The sequence below is a fragment of the Xenopus laevis genome, chromosome 2S, assembly GCF_017654675.1.
Source record: "Xenopus laevis strain J_2021 chromosome 2S, Xenopus_laevis_v10.1, whole genome shotgun sequence".
Taxonomy (NCBI): Eukaryota; Metazoa; Chordata; class Amphibia; order Anura; family Pipidae; genus Xenopus; species Xenopus laevis.
The window spans coordinates 66458210-66478537 of NC_054374.1; the positions used below are offsets into that span (position 1 = coordinate 66458210).

The 20328-nt window shown below is 38.3% G+C and overlaps 1 long non-coding RNA gene across 1 annotated transcript; it reads right to left on the bottom strand.

The window, feature by feature from the left end:
- Positions 1–754: 754 nt before the first annotated feature.
- On the bottom strand, positions 755–4338 carry LOC121400558. Its single transcript, XR_005965818.1, has 4 exons — positions 3532–4338; positions 3155–3208; positions 1321–2247; positions 755–835 (listed from the first exon to the last, which is right to left on the bottom strand). It is a non-coding gene; the product is annotated as an uncharacterized LOC121400558 (long non-coding RNA).
- Positions 4339–20328: the final 15990 nt, after the last annotated feature.

Here is a 20328-nt window from a genome sequence, read left to right on the forward strand (position 1 = left end):
AGCATAATATTCATGGCTATTGTGATACTAAAATCTAGAATTAATAAAGATATGGGTATATACAGTATAGTTTATGTGAGTGTATGTAGGGGTCAGTGTATGTATGTGTGCTGGGTTTCATTTGGAGGAGTTAAAGGGACTTTCGTCTTTTTTTAACCCAATTTAACTATGTAACTATATACCAAATACCCTGGTTGTTTCTGCTCAAAAATAAAAAAAAAAACATCTCCCTTCCTTGGATTTCAACCTCAATCTGAGGTAGGCTTACTATTATACAAAGTTAGTGCTACAAAATATAGATTCTTCGTTCTGCTGAACTTCTCCTCAAGGGAGCCGCTTTCCCTTATTCCCCAGCTGTACACATGTTGCAATCTTTTGAACCCACACCCCACAAACACCATTCATGCATTTAAAGATGCCTCAGTTAAATCAAAAAGTGTGTATTTCAATGCAAACTTGGGTGCTGTGAGTTGTTTTGCACTTGAACATTACAAGCTGTGTGTCCTCTGTAGAATTTGTATCTGTCACAACAAGAACTGTGAATGCACCCAACAGTTTCATCTGTGACTTTTTATTCTCACAATGACTCAACCATTCAGTTTCCAACAGTAAGGCATTTATTTAAAGCATCACAAGAGTCCGTTCATGTGAAACAATGGGCCTTCCTGTCTCAGTCTTGCCCAAATCTCTTGGCACGCGGTTTTGCTGTGTATGAGGATGGGTGGGTCACTTTCTCTGAAAATCTCAAAGTTTGCTGGAATTTGTGATTGGAAAGTCTGGTAAAATACATGCTCTGATCTCTTCACTCAGGGGCTAGGAAGATTTCCAGAGAGATCTATTAGAAAAAAGATATCTAACAGTAAAGCACGCGTGTTGGTGAAAGCAAAAGAAGGGGTATACCTAGGCATTGCATCAACTGCAACAGTGTCTGATATCCTATTGGAAAACACACACTGTTATTATGTGTAGCACCACACAATTCCTCTAGGATATAAGATAGCATAGTAAAGGTGTGGTGATCTTGTGGTGGACAGAGCACTGGGTCATTGCACATATGTATGTCTATAAATTAATTTGAAGTCACTCGCAGCATGTTGTGTTTTTAGTGTGTGTGTCTAATAACATCTCAAATGGTCTTGTATAATAAGTGTTTAATAAAGGGGTGAGCCTTTCATCAATATAATATTTTTATTAATTAATATTAATACTATAATATTAATACAGGATCAATGATTAAACCTTTTGATATACTGCTTGTGAGCAATAACTTACACACACACACTCACAAACAAAGGTAGAATTTAAAAACATTTACTTTACTTCATATGATGGTAATTACAAGAATAGCCAGTTCTGCACCAATTCAGCACAATCGGGGAGCCCCACAATCTTTAGTTCATCACCCTCAGGTTCCCGATAATCAAGCCAAATCCTGGCACCACTCATGGGTCCGGGGCGAAGCTCCTAATCCAAAAATGAAGGTGTCCTTTATACTCAACATCTAACCCTGAATGCTGACATAGGTAATATTGTTAGCTGTAGGTCTTCAGTCCAAAATGCTGTCCTATGCAATTCTAAAAGATCAGCAAGAACTTTGTATCTCTTTAACCAAGACTCAGTTTATTACTCAATCTGACTCTTGTCTGTCTGCTGTCTGTTTATTCATTCTTAAGGATATTTGCTGGGTAACCATACTTGTGTTTACTATTGACTGTTTACCCAGCAATACATGTAGAGCAAGGACACCTTACTTATTATCTTTACAATAGCTCTCTAAAACGTGCTGAATTTAGTTCACTGACTAAAGCTAAAGAAGACTCAAATAAGAAATATATATTGTAAATAATAAAATTAAATTAGAAAATATCTACTGTGCTACAAAGTTTAAGGTTGTGCAAATATACATGCTTTTTAATACTGTAAAAATGGGTTCATGCTGCTGACCAAAAAGCTGTGTCCATTGTGACGTTTTTCTTCTTACTTGCTCTGATATGCTCCCATTGTTGTGGAAATCTGGTATTGGATGGTATTGCACAAAACTTTGTCTCCTATAGCTTTGACAGCTAAGGAGGAGGGGTGGGGGTGGGAATTAGGGTTGATAGCCTAGGGTTAGGTAGCCCTCTAGCAACAAGAAGAACTCCAAGTAAGCCTGAGTATCATTTATCCCTTCAGTCCTCCAAACCAATTAACATTTCTATATTGGCCTACTCCATGCAGTGAAATTTCATCCATAGCTGCATTTAAACCCTAGGAAAAAATTAGGAAAATTTGTGGTGAGAATACCAAGTGGCATAAACCAAAATACAATGAAAAGAGAAATTAAAACACAGAGAAGAGGAGAGAATAAAAATAAGTGATATAAAACAAGATGAAAAAGGAAGTGAGAAAGAATGAGCAGAGAACTGAAAAAAATACAAATACAGGTACCGTAAATATATATCCCGTATGTCAGCTTTCAGGCTGAGCCCCCAATTCCCCATTTTTTTTTTGCAGGCTTTTTTTTGCAAGCATTTTTCCCTTCAAAGGTCTTGTCAGCTCATGTGCATGTGCATATTCTACAATCTACTCTTTAAGAATACCAGACAGCAAAATCACTAATCCTTGAAAATGTAAGGGTAACATTATCCCAGCAGAGTAATTAAGGTAAATATACTTCAGGTGCTCTATTGGACAATTTTACAATTAAAATTCTTTGTTAATTGCCACCTAACTGACACCTTTTTTTCCAGAGGTAAGTAATGATGTGTATTGGGTTCACAGCAGTTGATTAGCAGGACCCAATTTCAGGTGACAAGGTCAACTGCAAATCTGTGCCTTACTGGAAGGAACCAGGTTTCAGCACTGTTATACATTACTGGGAAGACAAGAGCAGAATAAATTCTCACTGGAGAAGGTAGTTACATATTCAGTTAACCCTTAGGCCTCGGGCATAGCAACCATGATCAGCTGCTATGAAAACCAAACATTGTATTCAGTGAATCAGAAAATAACTGCAAATAAGACTGGCAATCTGACAATGCAGAAGGACACCACTGGGGCTGTATATGGATGTCACATGAAAAACATATACTTTGCACATATAAAAAATAAAATAAATATAAGTACACGTGGGGCAGGGGTGCCTAGGAAAGCAAGGCTTAAAGGAGTTCCTTACATTTTCTCACGATATACTGCAGTTCCCTGTCAGGTCTGTTGCGCTTGCAAAGTGCTGAAAGACAATTATGAATTTCATGGTATGTAGAACCTTATATGACTTTGTCTGCAGTGTCATAAACATCTCTAACAAGCTGGGACAAACCTATCAATACTTGAGTAAACAAACATTAAATACATTAATGCAAGCCTGACTGATGACAATTATTATTTTTTCTTTAAAGTAAAGCTTGTTTAATATGTGTAAAGAAATGAAGGCTTAGTTTAAAACGTAAAAAACAAGAGAGAAATATTTCTTGTACAAAAAATACTATAACCACAAGCACAAAATAACTCTAAGGAACTATCATATCAATAAATAAACGAGAGAACTGTTACCTAAATGATTCTGCAGGAAGGTTAGGGCTGATGTGATGGTTGCTTGCTAAAACTGCTCTGGGTTTATCTTTGCACGTGGTCGAAGGATTCTGTCAGCAAGAAACCCAGATAGAAAGGCAAAATCTGACAGGCTGTGATGGACAGATCCTCTGACAAAAGAAGACATTGGCAAAGTGAGAGGCAGTAAACATAAAATAACATTATTCAGTATATGATACTACAATGAACTACAATTATGCTCCATCAAATATATTAAAAGTGCAATAAGTCCATTAAGAAATCAAGATTCATGCAAGAAACAAATATACAAAAATATACCGGATAATGAAAGTTTTTGTTATCAGTAGAATCATGTAATGTAATTATAGTATTCGCAGCTGCAATAATGCGATATCAGCTTCAGTATAAGCAAAGGTGTTGCTGCTGTCCTGGGTGCTTGTGTAGGGTCGTTCTTCAAGCATAATTATAGTAGTATTCAAATAAGGCAAAATTTATAATGTCCAAAATTGAAAAGTATTTGAAGCTGCAAACCGTGCAGTGCACTGCACCAGAAGAAGGACCCAAGAGGTCAGAAACAAGTTGTGCTATGCACCTTGAATAAAATTACTTTAAGAAACTGAACCCATCTGCTCTCCAGTGAACCTTCATTTTCCACATAATACAATTATTCTGGAAGTGGCAAAACCAGATCACTGCTTTAAAGAGCAGCAATCAACTTCACAACTTCAGGTTTGTAGCTTCAAATACTTTTCAATTTTGGATATACAAACACTTTCAAAGCACTTCATAACTCTGCTCCACCCTACATCTCTGAACTCATCTCTATATACTCACCCAACCACTTACTATGCTCCTCTACTGACCTACTACTCAACACCTCTCTCATTACCTCCTCACATGCTCGCATTCAAGACTTTGCAAGGGCTGCACCCCTCCTCTGGAATTCTCTCCCACGGTCTGTCCGACTTTCTCCCAACCTTTCTGCTTTCAAGAAAGCTCTTAAAACGCACTTCTTTCGAGAAGCCTACCCTCACTCTGCTTAACTACCAAACACAACACCACATACAGTACCACATTTCTCACCCACTTAATTCGATCTTGCCCACTCCCACACGTTGTGTAATACTCCCTTCCCTTTAGAGTGTATGCCTATGCATAGGGCCTTCCTCACCTTTTTGTACCTGTATTGATTGTGATGTATGTAACTCCATATGTTCTATGTATATTATTCATGTGATTTAGTTGTATAATCACATTTACTTTACAGTGCTACGCAATATGTTGGCACTATATAAATACATGTTAATAATATTAATAATAATATCTGAGCATTACAGGGCCATATCGCTCTTCTTTGCTTATAAAAAAATTCTCCATACCACAGAATGAACTATATTGATTACACTGCAACCTCAATGGTGCCAAGCAAACCATATTAATAACTTAGAATGATTGTTTTGAGTATTGGTGTCTTCTCTTCCAAATACTCAAAGCCATAAGGGGCCATTTACAACTCCGGGGGGCACAAGTGCAAGAGCAGTAAGGGATGCCAGAGCGTGTCCCTTAGTGATTATCTGTGGAGCACTTGCTCCTCCTCTACAGTGCCTTTTACACCGAGCACCAGATGAAGAATATTCATCTAGCTCTGGCCTTGCTACCTGCCAAAATGGATTCTTAGTTACCATCAAGTAAAATATTCTGTTTTATTATTACAAAAAAAAAGTTTTTTTTTTTTAAATCATCACTATTTGCTTAAAATGGAATCTTTGGAAGATGGCCATTCCATAATTTGGAGCTTTCTGGATAAGGAGTCCCATATCTGTACTTGTTCCCACTTTGGCAGTCATATCCATAAACTGTGAAATAGAGGCAATCAACACATTATAAGTATATATAAACTACCTGCTAAATACCCTAAAACTCTCTAGGAAAGAATAACTATGTAAGTCATAAGCCAGAAAATGATCACAGGCAAACAAAACAATTTTCAAGAAACATTGGTTTATTGGTTTATCATCACTTACACAATAGTCATAGCTTTACGTTCCCTATTTCCAGAATCTAGTTTTTTTCATTTTCAGGATGCTAGAAGTGTTCTGCATTTATAAACAGTATTGGCTTCTAGATGTTAGGATAGGAAGCATCTTCCAAATAGAACATCCAGGCATCCAGTGCAATAGGTCCTAAAACATATGCAGAGTCTGGGAAAGCAGTTTTTGGAAAAAATGAACTACAAAAAAGTACCTTATGATAGTTATACATAATATTATTGATTTTATGTACTGAGTACACAAACTCTCTGGTTATAACCTGGTCAATCAAGGCCAAATCTAGTTTTATTTATTTATTTATTTATTTTTTGAAATTTCTTTATTTTCAGTTTTTCAACAGGGGTACAAAACAAAAAAGGGGGAGTACAAGGGTGAGGTAACATATACATATATCCACGCATATAGTATATATACTGCAGTAACTCATATCCATCTTTTTATTTACCTTTTAATCTATCTTTAAAAGGTCCTCCATAAATCTATGCCAAGGAAGCCAAGTTCTCCAATATTTCTTACTTGTGTTATGATATAAATGTGTTAGCTCTTCTAATGTGCTTATTTCTTTCACAGCTTTAAGCCATTCCCTAAAAGTCGGAGGTTTTTCTGACTTCCAGTTCTTCGGGATTAGGGATTTCGCGGTCTGGATTAACTGAAAGGTAAGTGGATCTTCCAGCATAGTTTGTTTATCTTTGTTGATGTTGAATAATATCAGGGCACAATCCGCCCTTTGAATTCTTATCCCAGAGATTTTATATATACACTCCAAAATCTGACTCCAGTAACAGTCTAAGTCCGGGCATAATATCCAAATATGTGTATGATTCCCCACCCCTGTTTTACATCTCCAACATCTATTTGATGTTTGTGGGAACATTTTTTTAAGTTTACTTGGGGTATAATGCCATCTTGTTATCAATTTATATATGGCCTCTTTCATTTTTGATACCTTAGTCATCTTATTACTGTGTTTAAGTATCTTAGCCCATTCCTGATCTGAAAAGTTAGTACCCATTTCCCTCTCCCATTCACGGCTAAAAGGATAAAGTTTATGTTCTTCTCGGACTATTAACATGTTATAAATTTTTGAAAGGGGTTTTTCAATCTCTCCTTCCATCTCCATAACCTGTTCCCATTGAGTTAAGGGTCTTTCCCATTTGTTCTTGTCTAGCCTACCTATATAATGTGATAATTGATTCTGGTCAATTTGTTATTTCGTCTACCCCACCTCTCAAAGGCTCCTTTTTCCATACTGGGAGGGAAGTTCTGGTTATCTAACAGTGGTTGTAAGACATATGGTGTTACTATCATGTTCATAAGGTGTTTATTTTTGTGCCATGTTTTAAGAGTGGGTATAATTAGTATATGTGGATCTTTTTCTTTCTGCTTCCTTGCCCACTTTTCTTCCCAGAGTGCACATTCTAATGGGTATTTGCCCCAACCCTCTTCTAGGCCACACCAATCTTTTTTTTCCCCCTTCCTTACCCAGCATAGTATCCTCACCAAATGTATCGCTACATAGTACAAATATGGGTCTGGTACTCTCAACCCTCCTTTTTCTTTCGGAACCGTTAGTGAGTTGTATTTTATCCTTGGGTTCTTACCATTCCATATAAACTTATATAATATATATATTATATATAAACATTGACTTAATTGATCTAAAGAAAGAGGTTGGGATTTCTACCGGTAATACCTGGAGCAAGTATAGAGCTTTCGGCATTATCACCATTTTTATTGCTTGTATTCTGCCGAACCAGGAGATTTTAGTTTTTTTTCAGTTATCTATTGTTTTTTGTAAAGTGGCTAATAAAGGTATATAATTATCTGCATATGCTCTATATAATTGGCCACTTAGATTGACTCCTAAATATTTAATTGTTGATCTAGCTCATTTAAATGGGAAATTTTGTTTGATCTGTTGTATTGTTTTTTCATCTAAATTGATATTAAGTATCTCCGATTTAGTATAATTTATCTTGAAGTTTGAGAATTCTCCGAATATTTTCAATAATTTCATCAGATTTGGGAGTGTAATTAATGGATTTGTTACATACATTAACATATCATCCGCAAAAGCTGCGCATTTATATTCGTTACCCATTATTTTTATCCCATTTATATCCGGATTGTTTCTTATATGCGAGAGTAGTATTTCCATAACCAACAAGAATAATGTTGGGGACAATGGGCACCCCTGTCTCGTTCCATTAAATATCTGGACGCTTTGTGAGAGTATACCATTAATCTTAATTTTCGCTGTCGGTGTGGCATATAAAGCGAGTATCCTCGCCTTCATTTTATCTTTCATCCCAAAGTTTGTTAGTGTCTTGTCTAAAAAGGACCATGAAATTCTATCAAATGCTTTTTCCGCATCCGTCGTTATCAGACAGGTAGGGTATTGTAATTTATGTGCATATTGTATTACAGAGATTGTTTTAGCGATGTTATCTTTTGCTTCTCTTTTAGGAACAAACCCTGTTTGATCTTCATGAATGAGATAAGGTAAGTATTTCTTAATTCTTTTCCCTAATATATTTGCATACATTTTCAAATCGATATTTATTAATGATATTGGTCTATAGCTTGCACATAAGGTTGGATCTTTATCTGCTTTTGGGATTATAGTGATATGTGCTTCTTGTGCCTGCTTATAGAATCCATCTTTATCTGATATATTGTTATAATACAAATGTAGGATCGGGACTAATTCAGCTTTAAATGTTTTATAAAATGTAGCTGTGTATCCATCTGGACCTGGGCTTTTCCCCAGTTTCAGATCATCTATCCCTTCCTCTATTTCTTTTACTGTGAATGCTAGTTCCATTTCATAGGCCTGTTCTTCAGTAAGTGGGTTCACTTTGGCCTCTTTTATAAATTGCTCCATTAATGCTTCTTTCTGTTGGGATGGCTTGTCTTTTTGTATTTTGTATAACAATTGATAGTAATCTTTAAAAACTTCGGCTATCCCCTTGGTGTCGTAATGAGTTTTATTTTGGCCATTCTTAATTGCAATGATATTATTTTGACCTTGTATCTTTTTTAGTAACCTCGCAAAATATTTATTTCCCTTATCCCCTAATTCATAAGCATTCTGTTTAGTTCTGAGATATGCTTTGTGTATTTTATGATTTAATACTTTCTTTAGCTGTTCCCTCTTATTTTCCAATATTTGAAAAGTTTTTATAGCCAATGTTTCTTTATGTGTCTGTTCTAAATGTGCGATATCTTTCAGTAAATTATTAATTTCCTTTTCTCTCCTTTTTTTTAGACTTGATCCCAGAGCTACTAGCCTTCCTCTCAGAACACATTTAAGCGTCTCCCAGAGTGTTTTGGGTGCAATATCTATCGTGTTGTTCTCCTTTATTATTTGTATTATCCACTCCCTTATCATATCTTTATTTTCCCCCCTGTGTAGCAGATATTCATTCATCCTCCAATTGAATTGCGCTTTACTTACTCCTGGAATTAAATATTTCGCAGTTACTGGTGCGTGATCTGACACCGTTATTGTGCCTATGTTTGCCTGTTGAAATAAATGTGCCCACTGTTGTGAAATCATTATATAATCTATTCTTGAATAAACTTGGTATTGTTCAGAAAAGTGTGTGAAATCTTTTTTTCCCGGGTTCAAGGCCCTCCATATATCCACCATGTGGGCTTCTGCCAAATTTCTTTTTATGCCTTTCAGATTCCTATAAGACATATATGTTCTACCCGTAGATGAATCTATTAATGGGTTTAATGTTACATTAAAATCTCCACCCACTATTATTAAACCTTCGCTGTATAATTCTAACTCGTGTAGAAATTGTTGGAGGAATTTATTCTGATTTGTATTGGGGGCATATACATTCGCGATTGTGCATACCTGGTTAGCTATTTTACCTTTCACTAATAAATATCGTCCCTCTTTATCTATCTTACAATCCACCATATCGAATGGCAAGTCTTTATGAATTAGGGTCATGACTCCCGTTGCTTTTTTAACTGGGTTGTTGCTCATAAATACTTGAGAATAATCTTTAACCTTTAAGCTAGGGACATGATTTTGTTTAAAGTGTGTCTCTTGTAGCATAACTATTTGCGCTTTATTTTTCTTACATTCATAAAACACTTTCGCTCTTTTTACTGGCTCATTAATCCCATTTACGTTAAATGATAGTATATTACACTCCATATTTATTTTATATCTCTTTCCCTTAGGAGCTTCCTATTCGCCTTGGCTTCCACATTAATACAGTATATACAAACGTGAACCCTTTGTATAGTCCAAACTTTAATTTCACCCTTATCTTGAACAAATAGACTTAAACAATAACTAATAAAAAAAAACAATATAACACAGACTGCATGCAATATACACTCCATGTCAAGACAAAAAACATCAACAAAAAAGAAAAATACGAGAGAAAAAAAAATGACAGCCGTCCCAGCCTCTTATGGGATCCCCCCAGGGGCTGTGAGGTGTTTAATACGGCTAAAGTGGTCTTTCCACTGTTTTGGGGGTATGGAGGTAGAGTGAGCAGCAAGGGTTTCTCAGATCTTCTTTTGAGCTACTTCTGGGGCCCCCCAACCCTTATGCTTCCCTTTTTCCCATTCTCCTCCTATATTCTATATTATTAGACATACACTTTCATTAGTTTTAACAAGAATAGCCCTTTAATTATAAAAAAAAACTTTAATTAAGCAAAAATTATATTTGTATGTTACCCATCCTTGGGTTAATGTCCCCTTTTCCAGACTTCTGTCGAAAAGTGTCCCCGAAAAACTCTTATCTGGCTATTAGTCTTTCTTGCATCCTCTATCGTCTTGGTGACTCATTTCCTTTCTCTTTTAATTCACCTTTGCTTTTCCTTTCTTCGCGGTAGCATTTTTTGTAGCTCCACTCTCTAGCCACTCTTGTTCCTGTTCCACCATTAAATCTGCTTTTGTTCTGTACTCTTCTGGCCAGTCTGGTAACTCTATCATTGGTAAATGTAGTTTCTTTAAGAAATTTTCTAGGTCTTTCTCTGTTCGAAATATTGCAGATGTTCCTTCTTTATGTACGGATAATGAAAATGGAAAGCCCCATCTATATAGAATCTTCTTCTCTCTCAGCAGGTCCGTCAATGGTCTAAGCGCTTTCCTTTTCCTCAGAGTGGATCTTGACAAGTCTTGAAAAAAGGTTAATGTATTATCCTCATATATTATGTTGTCTACTTCTTTAGCTTTTTGCAATATCTCCTCTTTAACAGCAAAGCTTTGTAGTCGACACAAAATATCTCCAGGTGCCTCTGGGGGGACCATCTTTGGCTTCTGTAGCCTATGTGCTCTTTCAATCTGTATTTCAATCAACTTCTCTTTCCCTTTTTCTTTATTTAGAATATTATTAAATATTTGTTGGAGGAAGGTGTTTATATCTTCTTTTAATATAGTCTCTGGGACTCCTCTAATTCTTATATTTTTCCTTCTGCTACGATTCTCTTGGTCTTCCACCTGCCTCATTAAGTCTGAAATCATGTTTTCTTGCTGCTGCAGTTTCCCATGCAGAGCCTTTTGATTTTGTTGTAAATTAATTGTTTGTCGCTCCACTTCCTCCGTTCGGACCACCATGTCTGCAAACTCTTTTTTTAAACCTTGAATGTCTTCTCTTATGGATGTTGTTACTTCTTGTAACATTTCTTTTATTTCCATTTTTGAGGGTAGTTTTGCTAGGTGTGCATAAAGATCGGCGTTCTCCCCTCCTTCTTCTCCTTCGCTTTCTGAGTCCTCAGATTCTCTTTCCAGTGTCTCCCTTCTCACCCCTCTTCCCACCAATTTTTTAGACGCTTCCTCTCTGCCCATACTATTTCGGCGGAACATTGGAGCGATGTCCCGTGGGGTTGACTGTGTGTTACGCATGATAGGATTCTCTTTATCTTTGTTTTTATCTTTTGTTTTCTCTTTTGTTGCGGTCTCGCTGCCACTTTTCTGGGATCTCCCCATGGCTCTCACTCTGTGAGTCACAGCTCCCAATTGGCGGCAGTAACTTAATATCTATTGTCTCAGGCGGGTAGGTCAGTATTGGCGGTGTATAGCTAGATATATAGTAGGTTTGGAGGATAGGAGCAATACCTGAATATCTAATGCCTCAGACAGGAGAGGAAATAATGGCAGTATGTAACTAGATATATAGTAGGTCTGGAGATTAGGAGCATATATGTGCAGTAGGGGTAAGACGTATCCTGTGCCGGTACTTATTTAATTGTTAGTACCTGTATTTGTTGCTAATGCCCAGCTCCTGCTGTCTTGTGTACCAGGTCTGTGTTTATAGCTGTAGCATATGCAAAACAATCCCCCTCTTGAGCACTCCTCTCCTCCACAGCTTTATTACACAGATCTCTTCTACCCCACAGTCCCAACTGTCTCCACCTCTCAATTCTCACTCCCGTCCAGCCAAATAGCAGAGAGGGGGTTAATTCCTGGTCCTTTCCCCTTCCAGGCCGTCCTCCACCTCTCCGGTTTATGTAGGCCGCCTCCCCTGCTCTGCGGGGCCTCCTCACCTCGTGGCTCTCCTACGAGCCTGTGCCTAGCCGCCCCGGTCACTCCGACCTGGATGTCTGCGGCCTCAGCCGTGTCCTCAGCCGGCTCGTCCCTGCGACCTCTGGCGGCTTCTCACGGCTCCCGCCGCACTCGCCACGCTCTCCGCCTCACTCCCTCTCCCAGCTGCAGTCGGGCCAGAGCAGTGTATCGGAGTGGTGCGCAGGATCGTTGGCCGCGCCTGTCAATGGCAGAACCGTTACTCGGCTGACGCTCAAGGGTATGTTCCCTCGCTCCTTTAGCCAGCTATATTTTTAATTATCTAGCGTGGTTGGGTATACTGCCCCAGTCTCTGAGCTCACTCCGAGCTCACTCCGCCATGCTGCGTCCTCGGCTCCTCCCCCCAAATCTAGTTTTATTTTTCAATTCATTTTTCTGTTGATTTAAATCATAGCAAAAACATAGAAAATTAAATGGAAATGATCCATTTAATTTATCATGTATCATGAAATGCTTTTCATAGTAGTTCCCCCTTCAAAGGGCAAATGGGGTAACGTAAATTTGCACCTGATACTAATATGGACAGCTCTGCTTCGAGAAATTTTAATAATGCAAAGGATATTGTTACCCCGTTGAAATGCAATGTATTGGAAGTTATTTCTAAACCCAAAATGAGAAGTTGACTGACAGCAAGGTGAATGTTCTGTAGAAATTGTAGTAATGTAGAAATTTAGAAAAAACAAATAACGCTGTTTAAATTCATTGTGTGAGGCAATATGGAGGAATCTTTTGCTAGTCATACATAACCAAAGAAAGGTTAAAGGAATTCTAGCTCCTTCAAGAATCTCATAATATCTATACTTTTTGAAAGTTGAGGGTTATGTCTAAACCTAAGGGTAGGACTACACGGACGTTTTCTGAAAACATCCGTGTAGTCCTACCCTAAAACAACATTTGACTGGCAGAATTAGCTACTACAAAACGAAGCTATGTGCGTTAAACAACTTGATAGTACTCACTCATTTGATTGAACAGCATATACTGACTTTCTCCATTTTTTGTTACTCATAGTAGGACAATATGCTTCTTTGGACTTTTGGATCCCTGACACGCTAGTTTGAGCTTTTATAGACTTGATAAGAGTTTATTTCAAATCCCTTTAAAGGAGAAGGAAAGGTGGGGGAAGTGTTCCCTCTAAACGGTGTGCTTGTGTGTGTGCACACACATTTAAAGGCCAACACACAACAAATTGTGGTGCACAAAGAATTTTGAGTGAAACGCACACTTGAGTATCTATTATGACCTGAGCACACAGTTAAATTGAGCACACAAGTTTAAAATGTGGGCACATAACCAAGAAGGAATTAGAATAAACATTGCTGGGGGGTGCCAGATATTTGGCATCCCTGTGAATATAATCACTTACCTGATTCCCAGAGCTGGCGCTCCTGTTAGCAGAAAACTGCACCAGCCAAGGGTCACTTGGTGCAGAGAGCAGCATCTTTGGCACAGGCCAACTAAGTGCCTCCTGTCCCTCACCAATACAATGCTGAGAGAGTGAAGAGACCTTACACAGTATGCAGCGTGAAAAGATTTTATTTTATTTGCACACTGGGTTCTGGTATGTACTGTAAATACAAATCAACGGAGGGCACACCAATAGAAATAAATGTAAATGTTTTCACAGCCCAAAACTACCCCCATACAGAGTAACTTAGCTCCTCATTTTTTGTAAAAAATATTTTCAAAGTCACACCGTGCGCTTGCATTTTTTCTTTTTCTCTTTTTTTTCTTTTTTTTCTCTGTTTTTTCTTTTTTTCTGTACAAATATTGGCTTTTATCATTTATAGCAGCTGGTCCACTCCAGAATGTGGGTTAGGCCGAGCACTGGCACAATGGTGGTTATAGCAGTTGGTCAATGCGTGGTCAGGCGTGGGTTAGACTGAGCGCTGGCGATTTCTTTCTGTATTTTGTGTTCTAGGGTTGCAACCAGAAATCCATATGATGGAAGCTACATACATAAAGCTGAGTATACTATCCTGAGGAGACAAGTGTTCAGAACTTCACAAAAAGGTAATGTGTACCTAACTCATTTTAATGCTAGGATGGATGATTATTGGATTGCTTAAACTAGTAAAGCAGTATTCCCCTTCTTTGTTCAACGCAATTATGCTTGGGCATAATTTTTTCTATTGTTCTTCACCATATTTGGTCCTTATGAAGTAAATAATTAAATTCCACAGTGCTAGGGTACTGACAGACAAGGAGACTCTTCTGTGGGGGCTAATCTCCTCCAAATGCTTTTCTACCACAAGAAAGTAAATCACTGTTGGGAAAACACACGTAGCATGTGCTTTTCCAAAGTAACCTGAGGTTTCCTCATGGGGCAACTTTGGAAAAATTACGCCATACATAAGTAATAACATGCATACATTGATGCTGTTTAATGCATGCATTTATGTATATGCTATACAAATAATGACAAAGAAAAGAACACACATGGCAATGCAAAATAACAATACAGTTTATATTTTATGCAGTTTATATTTTATATTCATTCCTATGGGAGTGTAGAAGTCTATTTATCAAATGGTGAATATTAACTTTAACCCAATTCTAAAAATCCCATAGGAATGAATAGAAAGTCAATTTTTTTATGGTGAGCTCTAATTTCACATTTTGATAAATCTGCACCTTATCATTACTGCTGCTTTTGATTACTCATCTTTATTTTCAGGGCCTCTCCAATTCATATTCCAGTCTCTTATGCAAATCAATGCATGGTTGCTAGGGTAATTTGGACCCCAGCAACCAAACTGCTGAAATTGCAAACTGGAGAGCTGCTTAATAAATAGCTAAATAACTCGAACCACAAATAATTAAACATTAATACCAACTGCAAATTGTCTCAGCATATCACTCTCTACATCATAGTAAAAGTTAACTCAAATTAATTAATTAATACTTATGGCTTCAAGTCTAACCTGAATGCTGCAAGACAATGTGAGAAAATGATGAGTGGTTTCTTGTCCACAAATGGTGCACTCCATGGAACTGGGACATGAGGGGGTCCTGTAAATCAATTGTTAAAATGAATGTTGTAAAACATGCAAGGCTTATGCTTAGATTAAATAATTTTTGCATAAAGACTGACATAGAAAGCAGCTCTGCCCTGATATAGCTTAGTTGATATAATATCATTAATATAAATATATCTTATTTCCTTACATGGCTACATTACATGAATAATTTTACAGATTTCATTGCCCCATTAATATGAGCTCCACACAGCAAACTTAATGTCAAAGCTGGTTGCATATTGTTTTTTTTATTTGAATATCAACAAAATGTTAATTAATGGATATTACATTATAATACACTTTAAAGACTAGACTAGGGCCCATGTAGCAATCTTAGGCATTTTATCCAGCAGCTGAAAAGCACAGCAGGCAAAGTGCTGAAAATCAGTGTGTGCCACAGGCCTTAACTGTGTTGTAGGCAAAATGTAAACAAAGATAAGCACTTCCATGCAATGGTTTGTTGTAAAGAGACTCCTAGACTGGCCAAGTCAATATATAGAAATTAGTATAGAATAAGGCTAAGGCCACACTAGGTGATAGCGCCGCGATTTGACTCGCGGCGACTTTTCGCGGCGACTTTTAAGCCGCAATCGCTGGGGAAACTTTTGCGCTGGCGTCTATGGGGAATCGCGAAAAATCGCCAGCGTAAAAACACACGCGGCGATCTTTTTTCTATTGTCGCTCGAAATCGCCTAGCGAGGCAATTTCGAGCGACAGTAGAGAAAAGATCGCCGCGTGTGTTTTTTCTTTTTTCTATTGTCGCTCGAAATCGCCTAGCGAGGCAATTTCGAGCGACAGTAGAGAAAAGATCGCCGCGTGTGTTTTTACGCTGGCGATTTTTCGCGATTCCCCATAGACGCCAGCGCAAAAGTTTCCCCAGCGATTGCGGCTTAAAAGTCGCGGCGAAAAGTCGCCGCGAGTCAAATCGCGGCGCTATCGCCTAGTGTGGCCTTAGCCTAAGGGAGCCCAGCACACACCAAAATGCTGCTGTGTTTTACTATGCCATTCCAATGATAACATTTCAGAGGGAAGTCACCTTCATTTGTCCGTCTGTGCGTCCCCAGTGCACCTTACTATGCGGCTAGGCAGCATGCCGTCCCTAAAATTTTGCAGCCCTAGGCCCGGGGCTTTGTGTTCTCACCACAAATATGGGCCTTTCTTCATAGAACAAAAGAGACTGTGCTACCAGGTAAATTCTGTGACAGATTGCAAAAGCAGGTACCAAAGTCCAAAATATTAGGTGGGAGCAGCACTGGAGTGTATTCTGTCATGTTAATGCAGCTTATATGAGAGGAAGAGACATGAAGGCAAGCCAAACTGACAGGGTGGGAGGGGAAAGTATTAATAACACTATTTGTCATACTGTGAGACTCTATATTGTTTAAGAGCATGATTGTTTCCTGACAGTGACCTCAAAGCTGCTACATTCTTACTTACTGTAAACCAAGGCAGACAGAACAACATTGGCTGCTTGTTGCCTCTTCCCACTGAAAACAAATGGGAAAAGATCTGCCTGTGACAGTAAATGGCAGTGATAGGCAGACACCATGCAGCCCTTCTGCTGGACATGTGCCCTCATTCCTCATTATAGTTGTGAAAGTCATGTTTTATTTTGTTTATCCTTATATTTTAAAATGGCCTCTGCACTCTTCCTGTATAAATTAACTTCTTTGTTTATAATTATTAGCACAGCAACATTTATGTACACAGTAATAAATAAATATACACACAAGAAGCAAGTAACAATAAGCAGTGCAGGCTCTGCCTCCCAGTGTCTCCTCACACAGGAAGTCCTATATCTTTGCACAAATTAAACTGTTATCTATAAACTATATCCATCATAAATGCTGTTCTGCATGCACTTTATGAGTGTTTGATATGGAAACTGCCACTTCCATATTGGAATCAACTGTCTTGAATTATGCAATGAGCATCCATCAGAAAGCACAGAAGGCAGTTTCATATTACATTCATGGCTTTTTGTTTTTTTAACTCCACCCCTATTTTAACTCCACCCTATCTTGTTTTATTTTTCATTCACAGTGTTTTTTCTACATTTATTATGGAGAAGTTTTTTGTATAGTAATTTGTCACAAAAAGAATGACTGTAACTTAGATTGTCTAATCACAGTCCTGTGATTTCTAAGTACAACACAGAGCATTAGGCCATGGGCCCTGGTAGCTTCTTATAATGGCAATGACCCAAAGTGCTGTTTGTCACCCGCTTTCTTCACGGCTACTAAACGTCATAGGCAACTCTGAGAATTGTCTCTGCTAAAATACTCAAATCGTGAAGTCCATCAAAAAAGTCCGAATTTTTGAGTGATTATGTATTGTAAGGGTTTGAGCAAAGAGAATTCTTAGTATTTCAATGGTAGAGTATTTTCTGGCATTTTGTAGACGCAACAAAACCTGGGCCACAAATAGCACTGCCCGCCCCTAAGGGTATTATAATACAAGTTGGAGTAATAAGGAATGTTCCAGACAGGCAGTTTTGATACTATTTTTAAAGTTTAACAATAGCATCTGTGCTTCAGGTTGTATTTTTTTGTCAGTCTATGACATCAAGGGAGCTTTGGCAATTTTGTGATCATTATATTGTAAGTTAAGAATCACTGGTCTAGTAAAAGAGCATGGCCACACAGGACATCTAGTGGCCAATAAGTAGAGATGCACCGAATCCTGGATTCAGCCAGGATTCGGCCTTTCTCAGCAGGATTCAGATTCGTCCGAATCCTTCTGCCCGGCCAAACCGAATCGGAATCCTAATTTGCATATGCAAATTAGGGGCAGGAGGGAAATTGCGTGACTTTTTGTCACAAAACAAGGAAGTAAAAAATGTTTCCCCTTCCCACCCCTAATTTGCATATGCAAATCAGGGTTCGGATTCGGTCGAATCTTTCACGAAGGATTCGGGGGTTTGGCCGAATCCAAAAAAGTGGATTCAGTGCATTCCTACCAATAAGTATATGTCCATACATACCTAGAAAAAGTATAACAAACAGAAGTATCAAAAGTTAATGCATTTGATGCTGATATTGCAAACACAAGTAGCTACATTGTTAACAGAGACACTACTAAAAAGTAGCCTCTATAGGGTATGATGACTGGGAAGCTGTAATGTTGTCCAAATCAATATATGGCTAGCCTGCAGGCTCTGCATGGATTTGGATCCCTTATCGTGTAGTCACTGCATTTATAGCTCCAGGACTTTCCTTTCTCTCCCCAGGGTTTCTGTGATTTTTAGTTTACGACAGCTACTGTATGTAAGTCACTCCTGCAGAGTAAGTCTGTAGAGCAGGCCGAGGTCAAATCATGAAATCAGACATTCAAGGACAAGTATACAGGCTATGCAGGAACAAAGGTAAAAGGCTGTAATATGAATTAGACTCTGGCAGGAACAAGATTTGGATACGAACAAGACTGGAGCATGAACAAGGAATATTTGGGAGTTTTAACCTTGAAACGAGACTGGAGCAGGAACAAGAATGAAGCAGGAACAAGATTGGTGCATGATCACAGAAGTAAATTCAATGATCTAGCAATGGGAGACAGGAAGGGACTGGATTAAATATGCCCTTAATAATGATATTACAGGCACTTGACCATAATGAGACTAGAGAAGGAGTCTATGAGGTTAGCAGATGCGTATGTGGATTCTTGTGAACAAAGAACCAAACACCCACACAAAGGAAAATCATATGTGAGTACTGCTAATATGAAGAGATGTATTAGGTTAATGTAACATATGGGTGTTTTAGTTGTTGCAGTTCAGACCAAAAATAATAATAACCACAATAATGCATTAAAACGAATTAAGCAATTTATTTTCATTAAATATCAGCAAAGTGTATCTGGTGGTAGCCAGACTTACAGCAAGAATGCAGCAAAGCAAAAGTGAGTTCTGTCACGTATGGTATTCCCAAACCCAGAACAAACCTCAAGGTCCTGGCCTCAGATCACAGTTCCGCCTACAGCAGCCACCTTTGGCTTTGAGAGGAGCCCTCCGCCAGGGGGGAAGCTTTGGGCAGGCAAGGAAACCGTAACGTATACAGAAGGAACGGGGGACTGAGATTGAAGTGAGTGAGAGTACCAGCCAGACAGTGCAGTACAGAATCAGGAACCAGGAGCGTAGTCAGGATAAACAGGCCAACATAAACAGGTCAACACCAATTGGTAACACTGTATAAAGTCAGGATGCATCAAAGTGGTCAAACAGGCAAGGGTCAGTTCAGGCAGTGTCAAAAAGTTCAAGGCCAAAAAAAGGCAAAGGTCAGGAACAGATAATGAGACACAAATCACACCCAGGAACTATTGAGAATAGACCTTTGTTGTACAATAAGTCAGTGCAGAGTAGGGGGTTTTATAGCCAGACTAATAACTTACACAGATCACCTGTGGCCAGAATGGTAACAAGGCATCAGCCTGAGTCTTTTGTTTCCTTCACGGCAAACTTGTCCACCTCTACTGTACTATAAGGGTAGAATGCACTTGATTACCCTTTTTCACATGCTATCCCATGTTCCCATAATAGGTGTGGGTTGGTCTATATGAGTTGACCTAAAGAATGGTTATACATACAGGAGCCCATTGTTACAACCAGAGGGTCATTTTATTCCTACAGGTGTGTTTCCCATGACTCTGATGTCATTATGGTGGGCAGGCTCTATCACCACCCAGCCTCTCTTTGGCTATTTATATTGAACATTCACACTGCACTGTGTTTCCTTGACAAAGGTTCCTGTGTGGGACCGAAACATTGGATAAATAAACCTTTTTCTTTTTTTTTGACACCTTTGTCTGCTTTTGCTGAAAATCCTGTTAGTGCCATCATTTCGTATCCTGCATCCAAGCATGAGCACCCAGGTTGTGATTATACTCAGGGTGTGCGGCTCATATCCACCTCTCTCTCTCTCTCACTCTCTCTCTATACTGTATATATTTCAATAGGGCAGCACACCACTTCTTTGTATGTATCCCCGGGTGCAAGGTAAAATCATTCCATATGCAATAAATCAGACCAGCAACACCGGGTTTTCTTATTCTTGAATAAGAAAACCCGGTGTTGCTGGTCTGATTTATTGTATATATATATATATATATATATATATATATATATATATATATATATATATATATATATATATATATATGTGTTATAAGTATTA